The sequence below is a fragment of the Tamandua tetradactyla genome, chromosome 3, assembly GCF_023851605.1.
Source record: "Tamandua tetradactyla isolate mTamTet1 chromosome 3, mTamTet1.pri, whole genome shotgun sequence".
In the NCBI taxonomy this organism is placed as follows: domain Eukaryota; kingdom Metazoa; phylum Chordata; class Mammalia; order Pilosa; family Myrmecophagidae; genus Tamandua; species Tamandua tetradactyla.
In genome coordinates, this window is record NC_135329.1 from 188,155,541 (window position 1) to 188,176,137 (window position 20,597).

A 20,597-nucleotide genomic window follows, 5' to 3' on the forward strand; every position below is an offset into this window, starting at 1 on the left:
TCTCCAAAGGTCGCTGCTAGTGGACTCTGCTTCTCGTGGCTGTGTCATTCTGCTCTGCTCTCTCTGAATCTCCTCCTTCCCCAAAAGGAGATTTTACAGGACTCCAGAAATTTATCAAGACCCACCCAAATGTGTGGAGACATCTTGTCAGCTAATCCAGCTTAACAACCACTCTTGATTAAATCACATCTCCAGGGAGATGATCTGATTACAGTTTCAAACATACAGTATTGAATAGAGATTATTCTGCCTTTACAAAATGGGATTTAGATTAAAACATGGCTTTTCTAGGGGACATACATCCTTTCAAACCAGCACATCATCATACTGAATTCATAATTATTTTAACATAGGATCTGATGGAGGCTTTTCTAGTTTGCTAGCTGCTGGAATGCAATATACCAGAAATAGAATGGATTTTAAAAAGGGGGAATTTATTAAGTTACAAGTTTACAGTTTTAAGGCCAGGAAAATGTGCCACTTAAAGCAAGTCTACAGAAATGTCCAATCTAAGGCATTCAGGGAAAGATACCTTAATTCAAGAAGGCTGATGAAGTTCAGGGTTTTTCTCTCAACTGGGAAGGCACATGGAGAACACGGGATTATCTGCTAGCTTCCTCTCCAGGCCTCTTGCTTCATGAAGCTCCCCAGGGGATTAGAAGAAACTGCTGCCCCCACAGATTGATTAGGATTAAAACATGGGTTTTCTAGATTACATAAATCTTTTTAAACCAGCACAAGCCCTAAGGAGAGGCTCAGAAAAGCTTAAGGCAATTTGACCTCTCCTATAAGATTTAAGGAACTAGACTTCAAAGAACGGCAATATCCCAGAGTCCAGTGTCCATGTCCAACTTCACAGGGACATGGTCTTAAAATGTGGATCTGATAAGTGAGTTAAAAATAATTTTAAATATGGGAAAGCAGCAAATGCCTCCTAGCCTACCCTGGATGTCACACCCCATTAATGAGCGAGCCTAGCTCTTATTTAGCTGTTATTTCTGTTAAGAAGCAGAGTCCCCGAAGCCCTCTTATAGAATTTATGATACCAGAAACAGAAAGGCCAAGAGAAGCAAGGCAATATGACATAGATAACCATTCCTGAAAGAATCATAAAATGAAAATACAGTTATCTATTGTCAACCCTTCCACACACAAATTCTGACCTGTTTGTGTGAGTAAGAGGACGTCTTCCTCAAATTGAACACAGATACTGGAATGGGAATAACTTTGAAGGTAGGTTCTGCAGCTATCCTCAGAAGGTGTTTCAGTTTGCTAGAGCTGCCAGAATGAGATACAGAAGAAATGAATTGGCTTTTACAAAGGGGGCTCACTAAGTCAAAAGTTCACAGCTCCAAGGTCATAAAAATGTCCAAATTAAGGTATTAACAAGAGGATATCTTGACTCCAAAGAAAGGCCGATTGCATCTGGGTTTCTTTGTCACATGGGGAGGCACATGGCAAAGTCTGCTGCTGTCCTTCTCTCCTGGCTTCTGGTTTCAAATGGCTCCCTTGGCTTGTTTCCACTGGCTTTCATTGCACACATCTGTGGTTCCTCACTTGGCTTCTCCAGCACAGACTCTGGGTTTCATCTCTTAGCATCTCCAAATGTGTCTCTGTCCCTCTCTCGCCTGCTCTCTCTGCCCCTCACTTTCTCTCTGTCCCACGCTCTCTCTCTGTCCCTCACTCTTCCCACACACACCTTTGTGAGCTCTTGTAAGGACTTCAGTAAACTAATTAAGAAATCTCCATGGAAATAATCTAATCAAAAGGCCCCAAGCAAACACAAGGTCTGCTATTGCAGGACTGGATTAGGATTAAGGCAGCTTCACTTTTCAAACCACCACAGAAGGGAATACATTATGACAGATTCTTTCTCTTAAAAATACTTTTTATAATCACATATTATATGCCAGGGACCACACTATTTCTTAATTTATAACTCATGGTAACTTTAGGGAGCACTTTTATTTCCCTTAACATACACATTCCTTATCCACAGACATCTCTTCACCTATTTCTAAACCTCTACTTATCCATATTGCTATCCCTTGAAAGCTCAGGAATAACGACAACTAGTGAATGATAGAGTTCAGAATATATTATGGTCTAATGAACGTGATTTTGAGACAACATAACCTGGAGTTTGAGTCATAATTTTACATCTAGTCTTATTTAGTAAAGATTAGAGGTTCCCTATTGCTTCCCAATTAGGTATCTTGGTTTAGATCTTGTCCCTATTCTGAAGCTCAGACTGGATCAGAAACAATGACCAGATTCCATGAAGATGTTCCAGAATAGCTCATAATGCAGGCTACAATCTCTCCAACAGGGAGCTAACATGGGTGGGACTAAAAACCTTCTGAGACTTCAAGTATTGCAGGTGTAACAGATGATCCCCTGCCCTACTCCCCACCAGCTCTCTGATGTTTGAGTTGTCAGATGACTCCTGAAGCTTCCAATTATGCCTTTCATTTGAGGCCACAAACCACCTCATTCTTCTTTGTAACTCTATATGCAGCACAGGGCCTGACATGCATAAGGTGCTCAGCCAAGGTTTTGGGAGAGAAGGAAGGATGCTTGTTTGAACACAGGACTAGACCAAAGAATATGTTTGTGAGTAAATATTGCCCTATGATAGATTTTCTCTTTTTTAATCTTGAGGTGATTTTTAAATCTTTTATTATTATTTAGCTTTTCATGCTTTTAATTTTTTCCTCTAATGGTAGTAAACTACGAAAACAAAGATTCTCTCGTTTATTTTTCATATATACTTCATGGCAGCAAGCATAGGATTAGCAGATGCTTTAAAATATTTATGATTAGATTTACCTGTTACTTATATTTGTCCATATTGAGTTCAATTTCAAATTAAATTTTAGTGTAAAACATTTTCTAAATGAAGCCATATATTGAAAGTGGTGGATTTTTTGTTTTTTTACTTGTGATTCTGAAGAATCATTTTTATTGTCATATTTTTTTCGATTTTCTAATGGTTATTTAACATAGATATATGGACTTTTCAAGTGATAAATACACTAAGTCATAAGATTTCTGATTACCCTAAGACTAAATCATTAACTTAAATATTCAAGTGCATATTTAAATACAACGTTCTAATGAAATTTTAAATTTTCTTTGCAGGATCCACTATTATAATTTTATTTATTAGCAAAGGAACATGTTGTTTTGAATACGTTGCCTCATTTTTAAAAAATTAGAAGCATATACAGATGCATACTCCCAAAGAGCCTATAGCTTCAGTCTGCTCTCCAAATATTACAGAAAAGTATATTTGAATTTCTCTAATCTATTTATTATAAATTCAAGAAACAAGACTTCTTGATGTTCAGGTTGAATGGTATTAGATGATATCATTCTTAATAATAAATGGCAGAAGTTAACACTTTGTTTTATCAGCACATAAGAGATCTAGGCTATGGTCAAGAACAAACTGCCAGGATTCCTTATAAATTTGGAGGTTGGAAAGAAACAAACAAAGGTTTGTTCTAGCAAGCAATAAAAATAAAACAGGTTTGGTTAAATTCTGAGTTCAATAAATTAGCACGATTGATTTGAAGCTGCTGATTATTAAAAAATCCCCTTTCAACATTGGTTGATTGTGTCCTTGAAACAAAAAGCCATCAAATATTTCCTGAGTTTCAACTAACTAAGGGCCTTATTTGGTGCTGTGAGGGGTGGAAAGAACTACAAAATATGATTATTATGCCCATGAAGCTTATAATCATGTTAGAAAGGAAAAAGTATGTGTAAAAAGTTACAATACCAACCAATATTCTTCAAATTAGTTCATATTTGCCATGTTCTTATTCTTTTTAAAATCTTCAAAAAGCAATCTGTTACTTCTAGAAAAGATGAGGATAAAAGAAAAGTTTAAAAGCGAGCAGAAAGAATGGCTGAAATACTTAAGCTGTAAAATTCAAGCATTTGTAAAAAAAAAAAATTATAAATGGAACAAACAATGGAAATTGTATTTACTAACATCCAGAAGATTAGAAAAGCAAGTAAGAAAGCATAAAAGAAATGCAACATAATACTCCTGGAGAAAAACAACCCTGATACAAATAAAAGCTATCCAGAGGCAGGAGGATTTGGATCCAAGATATTCCTTTCTCTCTGGAACTTGCAGGGTACAAAATCCTCATGGGTGTGTCCTTGATCATTTCTTCACATAACACAGAAGCACAAACCAGCTTTGAAATTCTTAGCTGAAGAATAGGACCTTTGGTATCAAATAGAGGCATGGATAGAAAAGTCCTTTCCCATATAAGAAAGTAGAAGTTGAGCTATTGTGCGACCAGAAAGCCTAATGGGCCAGGAGAGTTCTCAGGGTATACCGTTCAGTTGGTGTGCAAGAATTTGTACAAGAAGGTAAGAAGGTGGATGTCTGCCCCACAGATTATTCATCTAGAAAGCCGATTTTAATGGAAGTATTAATAGAGCATATTTTCTTATAATAATATTATAAGTAAAAAAATATATAAAATTTTCATGAACTCGCTCACAGTTATCTTTAGGAAGCAGATAACTTTATGCTTGGGATAGACATAGAAAAATTAAGGCAGGTGTGAAATACTTAGCTCTTGCCAGAATACATATGTTGGAAAATACTTATTTAATAAACACAAACAAATAAAATGAAGATGAAAACTGAATATAACTCAAGTTAGCAAATAGAATCTGTACAAAAAACAATGGAGATAATAGAACTATTATTGCCATTAAAAAAAAAAGTGGTTTGAGAGAATGATGGGCCATATGGCAGAGGCTAGGAAGTTTAGGCTTTTGGGCTTCAATCCATTGATAATGGAGGATTTGTTAAAACTTGAGGGGGCCAAAAATTCTAAGGAATGGGGTCAGCTAGAGAATATGAATAAAACTCTGATTCAGGATGATTCATCCAGCTAGGTGCACAATGCAAATTGAAGGAAAGACAAAACAGAATCAGGCAAGTCGATTAAGAAACTACTAAATATGGCTTGTACAAGCCACATATGACATTATGCATGTACAAGCCATAATGAAATGATGTATGTACAAGCCATATATGACATTATGCATATGATAGTGTGGTGAGGGGTACAAAATATATAGAAACAGGAAAGTTTCCTGGAGGGTGCAAAGAAGCCCTTCTTAATGGCCAATACAATTCTGCTTTAGAAACATTGAGTTTGAGCTGCACGGAGTACCCCATGTGAAGATTTATAGTAGGAATTTGAAATTTTGGATTTGTAACTCAGGACAGTATTAATGGCTGGAGTTTTGTGAATCATCTATGTAGAGAGGATAGTCAGAGCCTTAGAGGGAAGGTGTCCTCTGATGGCCACAAAGAGGTGCAGAGGCCCCAGATGGATACCTGCATTAGGGGACAGAGGAAGGAAGAGTTTTAAAAGGAAAGAGAAAGAACAGTCTGATAAATAGCACAGATGCCAAAGGAGAGGAAATTTCAACAGTAGTGGAAGGAGGCAGAGAGGACAAAGAAAATGAGGTTTGAGAAAAAAAAATCTATGATAGTGGTGAAAGCAGAGTGCGAGCTACTAAGTAATGATTGCAAGGAACTGGAGAGAGTAAATTACGAGAGAAGCTCAATAATGAAAACCAAAAAATGACTTAGAGGATCAACATCTAAAATCCAGATGTACCATGTAAGTGGCTGCCAAATTAACGCCCTTAAAATGCAACTTTGCAAACCACTCTCCATGATCAAAAGCAATGGCTGTTCATTACTCGGTCCAAATTTGGCCTTGCCCATTTCTTCTCCTCCACACTTACAAAACACCACTGCCAGAGTAAGTGACCCACTTGAGCGCTCACCATCATTGCCATTCCACTTCACGACAATCTTCATTCTCTTCCTTAAACCTCATATTTAATAATTCCCCCTTCCTCCATAAAATGTTTCCACACGAAGCCTTTCCCTTTTGCACTGGCTGAGGGAAGTTCTCACCTACGACAACATGCACATAGGTACCTCACATTAAAAGGGAAGGAAAGTTATTAGAAGTAACTTCTGCTCACCTTATCTCATAATTCACCAACTCCAAAGCAATTCACTTATCTAGACTTTATCTTCTACATCCAGATATCTGAGCTTTCCTGAAGTAAGTTAGTTTGCTCGGTTGCAAATTTATTGCCTCCTACCAAAGCAAAGTCATTAATTGTGAACAACAGGCTTTTGTACTTCTCCCTTAATTCATTCTTCCCAGCTTCTTTAAATTATCCACTGTTTCTTCAAATACCTCCCCCTGCCCTTTGACTTAGTCAGCCACGAATGAGTTCCTTTGGCGGGAATTCTTTCAGCTTTCCCTCTTATTTCTAAGATATAAACTTGTCCATACCTACATCAGTATTAAAAACTTCTCCTAAAGAAAAAACTCTTTATTCTTAATTCCTTCTCTGCTGTAGGTTTCATGTTTTCTCACCTTTTCTTTGACCAATTATCCTTTCTTGACCAATTCTTGGTCCTCAAACTTTCATCCCTCTGTTTCCTTTTAAAAGCAAAATTATTTGAAAGGATAATCTGTACTCACTTGCTTTCTTCCTCTCCTTCATTCATTCTTCAATCCATTACAATCTAGCTTCGGTCCCACCAGGCTTTGAACCCTTCTCTTCCGAGTCATCAGCTACCTTATAATTATCAAATAATATGACTCTCTGGCACTTAATAATTGACCACACCTTTGCTCCTTTTTGAGAGACTTCTTTAGTGCTGTAATATGACTTTTTCTTGTATTGCCTCCTATCTCTAGAGCTGCTCTTTCTCTTGTGATCATTCTTAGCCTCTGTTTTTAGCTGATCCAGGTGTGCTGACCCCTTAGTACAGTGATTTCCAATCCTCACTGTGTATTAGAATCACCTGGCAGAATTTACAGCTGCTGATGCATGTGACCCACCTCCAGAGATTCTGGATCAATGGGACCAAATGGAGCCCAGGCAGCACTGTTTTTAAAACTCCTTAAATAAGTCTAATGTGTACCTGTGGTTAAAAACCTGTGCCTTACACTTGCTTCCCAAATTTCTCTCTTCAGAGGAATTACCTGGGACAATCGTTAATCTACAAATGCCTAGATCCCTCCTCCTGGATATTCAAATTGAATAGGCCAATACCAAGAAACCAGAAAGAAGAGATTCCTTTAGCTCCCTTACACTTAAAACCATTAGGCAACACTTCTATCTATAGTGTTTTGAGCCTCTACTATATGCCAGATACCCTACATTTATTTTCTCCTTGAAGCCAGTATGGGGTGATCCCAAAAGGTAAGTGCTTTCACCTGTGGAATTTTATAGCCCTTTCCATACAAACAAGCCTTACTTGTTTGTGCCTCGCTCTCTCTTTTTTTTATTTTCTCATTATTTTTATCAAAGAAGTTGCGGGTTTACAGAAAAATCATTCAGAATGTTTGTGTCTCTTTTGCTTGACTATGAGTTTCTGCATTACTAGTACTCTACATTATTTGTTTTTTATATCCCACAATGACCAGCTGAGTGTTCAGCACATATTAACTCCTAAATAAAAATGTACATATATATTTCAAAGAAGTAATGAACGAATGAACAATTAAATTATTTTCATGTACATAGTCTGTTCTATCTTAAGATTTTTTGTATTCTCCCTGCTTACACAAATTAGTCCAGTGATCACAATAATGCCCACAGAATTTCTTGTGATCTGTTCTTCTAACCTATAAAATCTTTCTGTATTCTTAGGTGATATGGTTTTATTATTTTTTTTTCCCCAGCTTCTTTTCTATTGATACTGGTCTACATTTTCCAAATGGTATATATGTGCCATGGCATATTTTTTAAATCCTCTTTGCAGAAGACTTAGAGCACATGGACTTTGGAGTCAAAAGATTTGGCTTTCTGTCTCTTTTCTTCTCATTTATATGATGGAAATAAGATGTCCATTGGCATTACCGAAGATAAGCGAAGTTCCAACCAGGAGTTTTAATTTTGCTTTCTTGTCTTTTCAAATTATATGAATCCAAGGGACCAAGTCTTTCTTTAGTTAATTTTATAATTGACTCCTGCCCTTATGCACATGACTATATCTTCACTATCCTTTTCTTCTTTCCCATAACTTCAGAAAATGTATGTCCCCTCTTACTAATTCAAGCGTAACCTGTCCCCTGAGTAATTAATCATGCAAGTCCCTTATAGAATGTCCTGCCCTCTTTGTCTGCCTAGAAATCTCTGATTGTTCTCTTAAAATTCTCCTAATATAGGACTAGTCATTTTCTCCTCTGGACTATTTCTGTGCTAAACACAAACTTTATCTTTGCATTTTTTATATTGAACTGTTAATTTTGGTTTGTGCATATATAGTATATTCTGAGCTCCTGTAGAGCAAAGATCAAGTTTTACGCATCTTTTTTTCTTTAGAAGCTACTGGAGTGCTGAAATTGGACACTCAATACTTGTGGAGTTGAATTACTCCTGAAAAGAGACTTTCATTCTACCTCTGTTACTATATCTTCCAAAGTTCCACACCTTCGCCATTGATCCATGTTAACTTAGAAGTCAGAGAACCTTAAATCCAAACCTTTGCTGACCCTTATTTTCTTTTGTTGTGAAATGGAGACTATAATACTCTACAATGTTTTTTATGAATTAAATTAAATTAAATATAAATAGTTTAGTACAGTAAGTGACTAAAATAAGTAATCAATAATTGGTTATAATGTACTGGTCATCATATTATTGTTGGCTTTTTTTTGACCAGTCACTCCAGGTTTTACTACTATAAACTACTGAAAACACAGCTCTCTGCTAAGTATTCAGGCATGTTGTGTAAACCAAAACCTTTCTTGTTTGAGATTTCTATTACAAGTTCTTAAATCCCTCTTCTCATCTCTACATGCTTTCCTGGATGCTTCTTCAAACGATGAGGGGGCTGAGTAACCTTTTCTGCAGATAACACAATCTTGTTTCTGGACTGATCCCATCATGTCCTACATTCCTGTTAACTTCAGTCACCCCAAGAACCTTAAGTCATCTCTCATCACCTGAGTGCTCATCCTTCTGTTGCTTTGAACCTCCCCTAATTTGGAACAATCTTCCACCTCTTTCTTTTCCCTCAATTCCTTCCAAACATCTCTCTGGAATTCTAGATTACTCATCAATGAAATTCCCTATTCTCAAATTCTGTTTAGAATGTTTCCTTTTCACCTTACTGCTGCAACTAAAACCTGGTTGCCCTTATGGATACTACTTCTCCTGTAGCCTCTGAAGTGGTGGTATAAATGTATTTCTTTTCTTTATACTCCATAAGCCACTGGACATGAGGATGTGGCAGATGTTCTCCTTTCCTCCTTATTTGTACTCCCAAATAAGTACTATGTTCTTCATTTGAAAAAAATCCCATCATGTTCCATATGGCAATCTACCTACTAGAAGCCACTTTTCTTTGTTAAGGTCATAGTCAGACACCCAGGCTACTCCTCCTCATGCAGTGAAAATGTAGCAGGTAGCTCACTACTCTCCACCATGACTCTGCAATAGTTCTTAGGGATTTCTATATCTACAGAGACTCTACATTGTAGCGAATCCTCTAAGTACTCTCTGTTTCCCTGCCTTCCTCAAACCTAATAATCTTGTCCTCACATCCTTCAATCACTTGTTTTCAGGTCATATACTGGATCTTGTTCTATTGCCTACATTTGGAACACCCCACTTTGTAACCACCTCTTTCTATTTTTTTCAGTTTATCCTTTCCCGGAACCACCCAAAGATTCTTCAGCTCCAAAGGTAGATTAATCATATCACCTTTTGCCTGTCTTTCATCCCCCCTTAAATCCTCACTTCTCTTCCTACCCAGTTGAAAATATGTGGACCATAGCTATAATCACTTCTTCAGACATTCCCTCAATCTATTTCTTCTTCTCTTCTTTCATTGTATACTTAGTTGCCTGATGAAACTTCATCCAGGTGAAATCCAATTCTTTGCCTAGACTGTGCTTGACTCAGAGAAAGTGGACATGACTTGACTAATCGTACAAGGATACTGACCTTTCTCATTTGAAATGCAGGACCACCATATAAAGTGAGCCTATGGTGCTCCCAGTAATCCTATTATGCTCAATTTATCTCCTCACTCTCCAGAGGACTGTTTCTTCTTTTACCCTTTCTCCTCAGAGCCTGCAATACACTTTTCCCTCTTATCCTAGCTGTTGACCTTACTTTATATTTTACTGCGAAAATAGAAGTAGTGAGAAAGCACTTACATGCATGTTTCTACTATGAAATACATACTCCACTATATCTCTTCCTTCCTATTGCAATGGATGTGCTCACATCTAAAGTCAATCCTACATAGAGCCTTTGTAAGGTCTATACACTGGACCCCATCCCAGTGCAAAGACTATTTTCCTATAAGTATCCCTGATCTTTCCTATCTCTTATCCCCTATCTGCAGGAATATTCACATCAATACCCAAGCATACTGCAAACTCCCATCTTAAAACAAATAAATCATAACAAACTTTGCTTGATTTCCCATCCCATCCAGTTACTTCTCTATTTCTCTTTTCACCTTTTCATTTCTGTTCTCTTTTATACAAAACTCATAAAAAAATTTGTCATACTGAATATCTCTTCTTCCTCCCCTCCCAGTCTCTCCTGAAATCAGGCTCTCAACTTTTCAACTCTACAGAAGCTGCTGTTATCAAGTTCAGTCTCTCCTCATTGCAAAATCCAGTGGTTGACTTGCCCTCTTTAACATAGTTGACCACTGTAGCCGTCTTGAATCACTTTATATTCTCAGCTTTTAAGAAGATATCTATTCCCATTTGTGCCAGTTTGAATTTATTATGTACCCCAGAAAAGCCACATTTTAATCCTGATAAAATCTTGTGGAAGCAGCCATTTATTTTAATCCTGATTCAATATTGTAGGTGGAAACTTTTGATTAGATTTTCTCCTTGGAGATATGGCATGCCTAGTTGTGGGTGTGAATTCTTGATTAGCTAGAGATATGATTCCACCCATTCCAGGAGGATCTTGATTAATTTATTGGAATTCTTTAAAAGAGGAAACATTTTGGAGAGAACCAGAGCCTACAGAGAGAGAGAGAGCTAACATAAACTTCAAAACAGAGCTGACACAGATGCTGATGCTTAGAGAACAGAGACACAGATACTTGGAGATGTGTAGAGTCTAGCAGACATCATCACGAGATGTTAAGGAAGCCAAAACCTGGAAAGAGCCAAGGGAGACCAAGAAATGAAAGCCAGCTCTGGAGGAGCAAAGTGAGGAATACCTACAGGAGCAGAGGCTGAAAGCAAAGGAGCCCAGGAGGAAGGGACCAGTAGATGCCAGACACACGACTACCAGCTGACTAGAGGTGTTCTAGACCTTTAGTCCTTTCTTGAGTGACGGCCTTTCTTGAGTGACGGTAACCTCTTGTTGGTACCTTAATTTGGACACTTTCATTGTCCTAACTTCTGGACTTTCCTCATAATATATTCTCAACACAACAGCCAAATTGGTTTGGTTAAAACATAAATTGGATTATGTCACTACTCTGTTCAACAAAACTCCATGGCAAGCCAAGCCCTTGATCTTGAGGTTTGCTCTTGTGAAGCTTATTTGTGTAGTGGAGAAGCTTAACCTACCTATAGTTATGACTAAGAGCTACTTCTAGAGGATCTCTTTTGTTACTCAGATGTGGCCTCTCTTTCTCTCTCTCTCTCTCTCAGCCTAACTCTGCAGGTGAAATCACTACCCTCCCCACTACATGGAACCTGACATCCAGGAGTGAAAATCTCTCTGGCAATTTGGGATATGACTCTAAAGATGAGCTCTGGCACTATGGGATTGACAATGTCTGACCAAAAGGGAGAACAAAATGTAACAAATAAGGTATCAGTGGCTGAGAGAGTTCAAATAGAGTCAAAAGGCTACTCTGGAGGCTACTCTTATGCAAGCTTCAGCTACATTGTTACTTATCATGGTTTGCCAACCCCCAACCCAAAACATTCCCACCAACCCTACAAAATACTTAGGGCTTTATCTGAGATTCTGCAAAGGTTCTGTGCACTATGATTACTCTCCAGAAACCTACAACCTCCAGATGGGTTCCTAGACCAGATAAGTCCTGAAACCCTGAGGGGCCAGCCTCTTTAGAACATCAACTAGTTCCATCCCCCTATCCCATATTATCAACAACCCCTTCGAACATGAAAAAGTTAGAATGGGTATAGCCCAAATAACCCTAAAGAGAGGGATAGAAAGACCAAAGGTGATAATGGAGTTATACAGAGAAGATAAGATTTAACAAACAAATATGATTACTGAATCATTATATTGATATTTCTTTTAGTCTTCAGCATCTTGGAGAAGCTAGAAGTAATTGTGGAATTGTAACCCACACCAAACTCTGAAATCTGTTCTACAACTAATTGTTGCAATGTGCTTTGAAAGGTATTGCTTTTTTGTATATATGTTATTTTTCACAGTAAAAAAAAAAAAAAATTAGTTAAAAAAAAAAAAACTTTATGCTTCCCATATCATTCAGAAAAAAACTAGTCTTTCCAGTGATTTTTAAGTGCTAACATGGGCTTGCCCAATGAGTAAAGAAGAGTAAATAATACTCTTCTTTTGAATGTCTACATTCAAATGATCAGTATCTATCTGCAAATTCTTTTGTAAAATTTTTGAACAACCTTATCCACTATTTAAAATCCCTAGCTCAAGAAATGGAGAGTTTAAGCAAATAAGGTAGCCATAACTCTGTGTATGTCTTTTCTTTGCCCTAGCACTAAATGTATTGATTCACTGTTAAAACTCTCTCCATTTCTCACAAAATGGAGGGTGGTTAAAGTCCAAAATCAGTAAGAAGAAAGAATGCTTAGAGCAGGAAAGTACAAAAAGACTAGCAAAAGGAGAAAACATTTTAAAGGCTCTCATTTCAGAACTACATTTGGGAAACAATTAATCAGGCAAAAGAAGAGCTGGGGAAGAAAACAGCTCCCCAAAATTCTGTCTCTTCCCTTCCTCCCCTTTCTCTGTAATAGACTCTGATATAATTCTTGCTTAGGCCAGACTGTGCTCTGTCATGCAGAACCAAGGACAAGCCTTTGGGCTTCAGCTTCTAGTTATCTGAGCCCAGATAAAGACAAACAGGATAGGCCCAAGGCAAAACTGTCAAGTGGAAAAACTTGGCTTGTGTCTGGTACTTCTCCTCTCTCTGTTACTCCCTACTTAGAGATACCCTCCTTTACCTCCAGCACCCAGCGTCCTCCTACTTCTAAATCTGCCCTCTAAAGAAGGATAAATAGAATATCTTAAGATATTTATATTTATGGCTGGATTGCAATTTCACTTACATTGCATTCAAATAGTAAAGGAGATGCAAATTTTGACATTTCCATTAACTGATCTAACCCTCACTAGGCAGCAAGAAAAATCTACGCTTAATCTAGTCCAGGAAGCTCAGTCAACCCATTGTCTGCAGACAGTATTTTTAAACAAATGCTTGTTTCTCAAGAAAAATGCCCAGTCTTATGTTTCTTCCCTCTTGACATGGATGTATGTGTGACCCCACAACAAAAGAGGAGAAGAGGCTTCTTATGCTATCATTTTCCTCTCCATTTTTACAGGCTCTAGCTTGAGAGTAATTCATTTGTTCTGTTCCTTGGAATGGTGACTGTTGCATTTCAAAGGCCCGTCTGCCTCTTGCTGGGGTGATGGGCTGTACCCACTTCTAGAGTTTCAATCTCAGCTTCCCAGCCTACTGCTCCTCTTTGCTCTAAAACTAGGCCTCTTTGCTCTAAAATTGCAGATCCATCAACCCTCTTGTTAACTCCATGCTTCCTCTAGGGGAATCTAGATTCCTTCCATAGGAGAAGGGAAAGCCTGCTGCCTCAGGCTTATCTCTCTCTCCAGCTCCCACTCCCATCTCATTCCTTGGCTCCCAAACCATGCTGGGTGTGGGAATTCTCTCAGATCGCGGCAGCTTCCCCACCTATCCCCAGAGGAGCATGACACTGATATGGCCATGCCAGGTTCCCTCCTCCCCCATCTGAATGTTTCTATGGTTCACTTCCCTCAAGATGTGAGCCTCAAAGAAGGGAAACCAGGACTCTGTCACCTGCCTCCTTACCATCTGTCCCCCTTCTTATTCCCACATTCCATGGGCTAGAGTCATTCTCATTCTATCAGCCCCTCTATACCCTTTTAATAAGAAATGATTTATGCCATTGACTTTGCTATTCTGGAAGGAAAATCATAGACAACTATCCTCCTCAAATAACTTCCAAAAAAAAAAAATATATAACGTCCTAACTGTAATAAAAAGAGAAGAATATAAAGAATATAAAAGTAATTTATACTTTATATATTTCAAAACACATACAGAGTTTGGTCATACCTACAGGGAAAAACATAATGAACTGGTAAGGTGTTTAACACTATAAGCACAATTGCATGACTGTGATTCAAAAAACTACTGGAGACTCAAACTCCATGAGTACTTATTTGATGATATTCTGAAATAGTGACTAAATCTTGGTAAAGCTGCAAGAGAAACAAATTACACTAAGGTGCATTTTTGGAAAATTTAGTATATATTAAAATTGGGCGATGTTTTTGTGTCACATAGAATTAGCTTCTAGGCTTAGATGACTATAGACAGATTGCTCACTTACACAAATATCTGTCTAGAGGTTAGGATACTACTTTATTTCATAGACTGGGATACTCATTTCAGCTATTGATATCCCCAGACTCCACCGATAAAATGAAAGAAAAAAATTAAGGGGTGCAAGGATAGTTCAGTGGTAAAATTTTCACCTGCCATGCGGGAGACCCGGGTTCAATTTCCTGTCCGTGCACTTCCCAAAACAAACAAACAAGCAAACAAACAAAAAATAACAAACATAAAATCAACAAGTGGTGCTGCAATAATGGGAATTTCACATGTATAAAGAATGAAATGTGACCCCTGCCATACAGCCAACAAACAAACAAAAAGAACGAAAGAAAAAAAATAGCCACCAATCATTATGTAATAGCAACAGAGCTCCAACATTTTCCAAAATGACCCCTAAGGGGTGGTTTTCCCATTCCTGTTAATAATTACTTCTCCGCATCATTTCCTCCTTCTTCACAAGGCTCAATAGCTATTATCTCAAAGTAAATATCCACTCCTCTCACTCTGGAAAGCAAAAACAAAAACAAACACACCCATTACCTGGGACTTCAGGTGTGCCTCTTGATCTGGGGGTCTACTGGACAATTGCAGCTGGGGATTTCTGATGATGAAAATGCATTGATTTAATATCCCCCAAACGTAGTCTCTGTTACACACTGAACCTACTGTTCAACTTACCCAGACATTAGCACTTCAAACCTTTGTGTCCTCATTATTTATTTGATGTTTTCCAAAGCAGTACTGCCTGTGGTAACAGGTAAAACAATACAATCATGGTTCAGGGAAAAAATGAATCATCTCTCCCTTCTCCCATTTAATTTCCTCTCCTGAGATAACCATCGTTTACTGGTATGTTTCATTCTGCACTTTTCTCATTGTCTCTGTATTCTTACACACATCCCATGAATACACACTCACCTACATACACAGATGCACACTGATCTACATACACACACAGCTTTGAGTTTTTAACATTGAAGTAGCATCGTATTCTACCTTTTACCCTGGGTACTCCTTTATCAATAATAATACATGGCCATCCAAAAATGTACAGAAGTAATTAAATTCTATTTTTTTTCTGGTAAGTAATATGTAAACACAATATACTATACCCTAACATGCACTCACAAATAACATAATCTATTAATGGGATTATAACATTATTTTCTATAATAATATTTTCATTGTCTGTTGCCCCATTTCCCTCCTGTCCTCTCTACCTTATATTCCTACATATTCCTTTACAATATATCTCCCCTGCCAATAGCTAGTTAACAGCCAGGAGGGTTAAGTCTGTATTTTTTAATGCTCTAAACATACAGCCACATAGAGGGAGTGATAAAGTAGGCCCAGGATGCCATTAGGATCCACAGCCACCTCAAATGTTGAAGCCAAACATTCAGGCTGTGACTTGTTTGTGTTGTTTGCTTAATATAAATATATTATTAAATATGCCTTGGCATTTTGATTTTGTCACTGATCATGGAAATCCCTCTGCATAAACTATAGAACTGCAGTTCTAATTCATTAGTTTTCATGTCTGCATGAAATCCCAAGGTGTGAATTTTTGTTCTGAGGAAGTTGCTACTTTGAATAATGTCTTGTAAGTATACCCTTTTCTTTTTTATGAAATAATTTCCTAGGAGTAGGATTACTGAGTCAAACAATCTGAATATTTACTTTTAACAGATGTCAGAATATTTTCCAAAAGTGTTGTTAAAAAATACACTTTCACTGTCAATGTATAGAAGGATCTTTTTCTGCAAATCCTTACAAATAATTGCTGATATGTATTTCTTTAATTTTGCCAATTCGCTATGTGTAAAATGGTATCATTGCTGTTTTAATTTTCATTTCCCTGTTCAAAATCAAATACCCTTTCATATGTTTACAGGTTACTTGCACATGACTTTTTATAAACTCACAAGTCCTACATTTTGCTCGTATTTCCACAAAGTTGTTTATATTTTTAATTATTTTTAATTTGTAAGTGCTCTTTTTATACTATAGCTCAGTTCCACCCCAAATCTATCATTTGACTATTGTTTTGTTTATGATATGCACTTATGTTACAAATAATTATATTAGTCAAATCAGTTAAGAAAGTTTTACTCCAGTAACTGAATTATGGTCTTCTAAAACAATTGTTTTTTTTAATCTTATATAAAAAGTTACCTGGATTATAAGTAGCACTGGTTCTCCAGCATATCATGCTTCAAATCCTTTCCATCCATATTGGTTCTTCCATCTTCAATGTGTGATTAGTTTCTTAGGGCTGATGTAACAAAGCCCTTCAAACTAGGTGGCTTAGAACACCAGAAATTTATCATCTCACAGTTCTGGAGGCTAGAAGTCCAAAATCAAGAGGTCAGCAGGGCTATATGTGCCTTCCTCCTTTCTTCCCAGCTTCTGGCTGTTACTGGCAATACTTGGAGTTTCTTGGCTTGTGGCAACATAACTCCAATGTCTGCTTCCATGTTCACGTGACCTTCCCCCCTATGTTTCAACACCCAGCTCTCCTCTTCTTATAAGGACACCAGTCATACACGTGTCCACCCTAATCCAGTTTGACCTCATCTTAATTAATCATATGTTCAAAGACCCTATTTCCAAATAGGGTCACAGTCACAGACCGGGAGTTAGTACTTGAACATATTTTGGGGGGGACACACAATTCAAACCATAACACAAATTTTCATCCTCAATTTAAATATTGGCTTTTGGGCACAAAATGTCTTCTAAGATGCAGGCATCATGTTTTCACATGGTTATGTTCAAGGATAGGAATCAGGCAGTCCTCAGGTAAAGAGAAAACTCTCTTTACAAGAGAGAGGGGAAAGGCCTTTGAATGGGCCAACATTTCTTGCCAGGGCCAAATCGATCTTAAATTGGTTAAAGGGCTTTCTTCTACTCCTAGACAATGCATTTATACATTTAGATCTTTAAACTATCTGAAATTCATTTCTCTATTTTATAGGGATAAAAATCACAGAAATTAAATTTTGTCTTTGTGTTTCAGTTTGCTCATGTTGCCAAAATGCAGAATACTAGGAAGGGATTGGCTTTTATAAACGGATTTATTAAGATACAAGTTACAATTCTAAGGCCCTGAAAATTTCCAGATTAAAACACCAAGAGGAGGGCATCTTCTGGGAGCAAAGGCAGCATCTGGGTTCCTCTGTCACACAAGAAAGCACATGGCAATGTCTGCCGGCTCCTTGCTCCCAGGTTTTGATGCTTTCAGCATCTGGTTCCAGTGGCCTCCTCTCTGAGCTCCCGGCTGTCTCCAAGCACCTCCAAACATCTGTGCCTGGGTGCCTCCTCTCTGCGGCATCATCACATTCCTGCAGCTGCTCTCTGTATCAGATCTCATCTCTGTCTCTCTCTGGTAGTTCCTTTAAGTACTCCAGTAAACTAATTAAGGCCCACCTTGAGTGGGTGGGGCCACAACCCCATGGCAATAATCTAATTAAAAGGTCATACCCAAATTAGTTGTGTGACATCTCCATGGGCAAATCTAATTAAAAAGTCCCACTCTAAGGTCTGCCCCCACAAGATTGGGTTGAAATTCAAGGACATGACTTTTCTAGGTTTACGTAATGGTTTAAAACATGCACACTTTAGATGGATAGCCAGTTTTGTCAGCAGCACTTATTAAATAAACCATCTATCCTATTGAAAATGTCATCAATGTCATTTATTAAAGGCTCATATATTCTGGAATAACTCTGGATTCTCTCTTCTATTCTGGTCTAATTTTATGTTTTGGGGATAATACATTATTCATTTGTTTATAATTACTTTGAGATATTTTTGGTCCAAGGTAAGGCAAGTATTTTCCTACCATACTTCACTTCAGTTTATTAAACACATTATTCCATAAAAAACTTAAACTCATTAGACTTTATTTAAAAAAAAGAAATCCCAAACCAAAAATGAATGTTGATGGTATTCTAACCAGAATTGCACTAAATTTATGCATAACTTTTAGGAAAGTTGATATTTTGAGATATTAATCCTCCCCATCCTAGAATATGATACATGTTCCCAATTATTCAGGTCTTATTTTAATCCCTTGTCAAGATTTAATAGTTTTCTCTATGTTTTGTATCTTCTGTACTATGTTTATTCTTAATATTTTTATAGGTCTTGTTGTCATTGTGAGGGATTATTTTTGCACATTTCCATTTCTAAGAAAACACATTGATTTTTTTATTTACTTTTATGCATATACCTTACCAAATTCTCCTATTATTTAAAAAATTTTTCATATATGTAATTTGAATTTCTAAATGCATAAATTTATCATCAATATTTTTTACACCAATAATTTTATATTACTAATTTATAACATTTACTGCAAACTCCCACACAACACATATAATAATGATAACAGATATCACTGTCTATTTCTGATTTAAATGAAATGTTCTTTTTTAACCAATCATCACTGGCTTTTGCACTTATTTAAGCAGTCTTCTTCTATTCCTATTTTATTTACATTCTTAGAAATGGCTACTCAACTTTTTAAAATACTTCTCAGCATCTACTGATTGAACCATATGGTTCTCCTTTAATATAATAATATAATGAATTATGTAGATGGATTTCCAGACACTGAACCATTCTTGCAATAAAACTTATGTGGTTTTTAAATATATATTGAATTCAATTTATAAATATTTTATTTCGAAGTTTTGCATCCATATTCACAAACTGTATTTTTTAATTTTCCATTGAATAGTAGCTTTATCAGTTTTGGAGGTTAATATTATGTTGGCTTTGTAAAACGCATTATAGAGCCTTCAATTTTTTTTTATTATCTGGAAGCGCTTCAATAACTTTGGAATTTTCTTTTCTATAAAATTAAGGAAAATCTCATTGTGAAACCAACCGGGTTTTCTGTCTTTTTAAATGGCAGACCTCTAAAGTAGCTAATCACTATTCTTATATTTGTTTAGGCTATCAAACAAATTCTTATATTTGTTTTGCCATCAAAGTTTGTTTAGTAATCTTACATAATTCTTTTAATTTCAATTACATCTAGAGTTACATATCTTTTCTCAATCCATTTTATTTTCATTTTTTTTTATTCACTGTTAATCAGGATCTCAATTTACTTTATTAGTCTTAAGACATCTTTTGGATATATTGATCTTTTGTATCATTTTTTTTCTTTTTTATTACTTTATATTTTTATATATTTTATTACTTTATATTACTACTTTCCTTAAACCAATTCTTTTGCTCTCTTTTGTCCTTATTCTTTTCACTTCTTAAGCTGATTAATGACTTTCATTTTAGTATGTTCTATTAGTAATAAAGGCACTTAAGGCTGTAAACTGTTATTTTGGTAAACTTTTCTATATACCCTAACTTGAAATGAGAAATGCTACCTTTCATTACTTTATTGAGAGCTTATAATTTCAATTCTATTTTTCTTTTTGACTCAAATGTTATTGTGAGATGTGTTTTGTATTTGGCTATGATGCTTTGGTCACTTATAGATTAAATAAATTATGATCTGATATTCACTCTAAACTCTTTGATTAAAAAAACAGTTAGGCTTTTTCTTTTCATTAGGGATATAATTAAAATTTTGTAAATATTACATGGTTATGCATTCCATTCTCCATTTAAATGATGCAAAATCGTAGATGGATGAAAATAACTTTGTTGGTTATACAGTTAAATATTTTTGTCTTCTTTTAGCAGTAAAACTTGAATTCTAAAATAAATTATTTGCTTTTTATCATGTTTTCTTTGCATTTTTGATAGGTTTTAATAGGTACATATTTCCAAGTACAAAGAATAAGAATGTCATGTCTGATTTATAATTGTCCTTTATATCATAACAATCTTCTTTAGGCAGTTTAGTGCATTCAACATGAAATTTCAATTTGCCTTAAAATTTCAATTTGCCTGTTGT

The 20,597-nt window shown here is 36.4% G+C and overlaps 1 long non-coding RNA gene across 1 annotated transcript in view; it reads right to left on the reverse strand.

Annotated features, from left to right (window-relative positions):
* LOC143676527 (uncharacterized) overlaps positions 1 to 9,123 on the reverse strand; it is a 36,165-nt gene extending 27,042 nt beyond the window's left edge. Inside the window, exons 1-3 of the long non-coding RNA XR_013172147.1 lie at positions 9,024 to 9,123; positions 6,549 to 6,645; positions 6,037 to 6,155 (exon numbers count right to left, since the gene is read on the reverse strand). This is a non-coding gene — a long non-coding RNA (uncharacterized LOC143676527). The remainder of the gene's footprint in view (positions 1 to 6,036; positions 6,156 to 6,548; positions 6,646 to 9,023) is intronic.
* Positions 9,124 to 20,597: the final 11,474 nt, after the last annotated feature.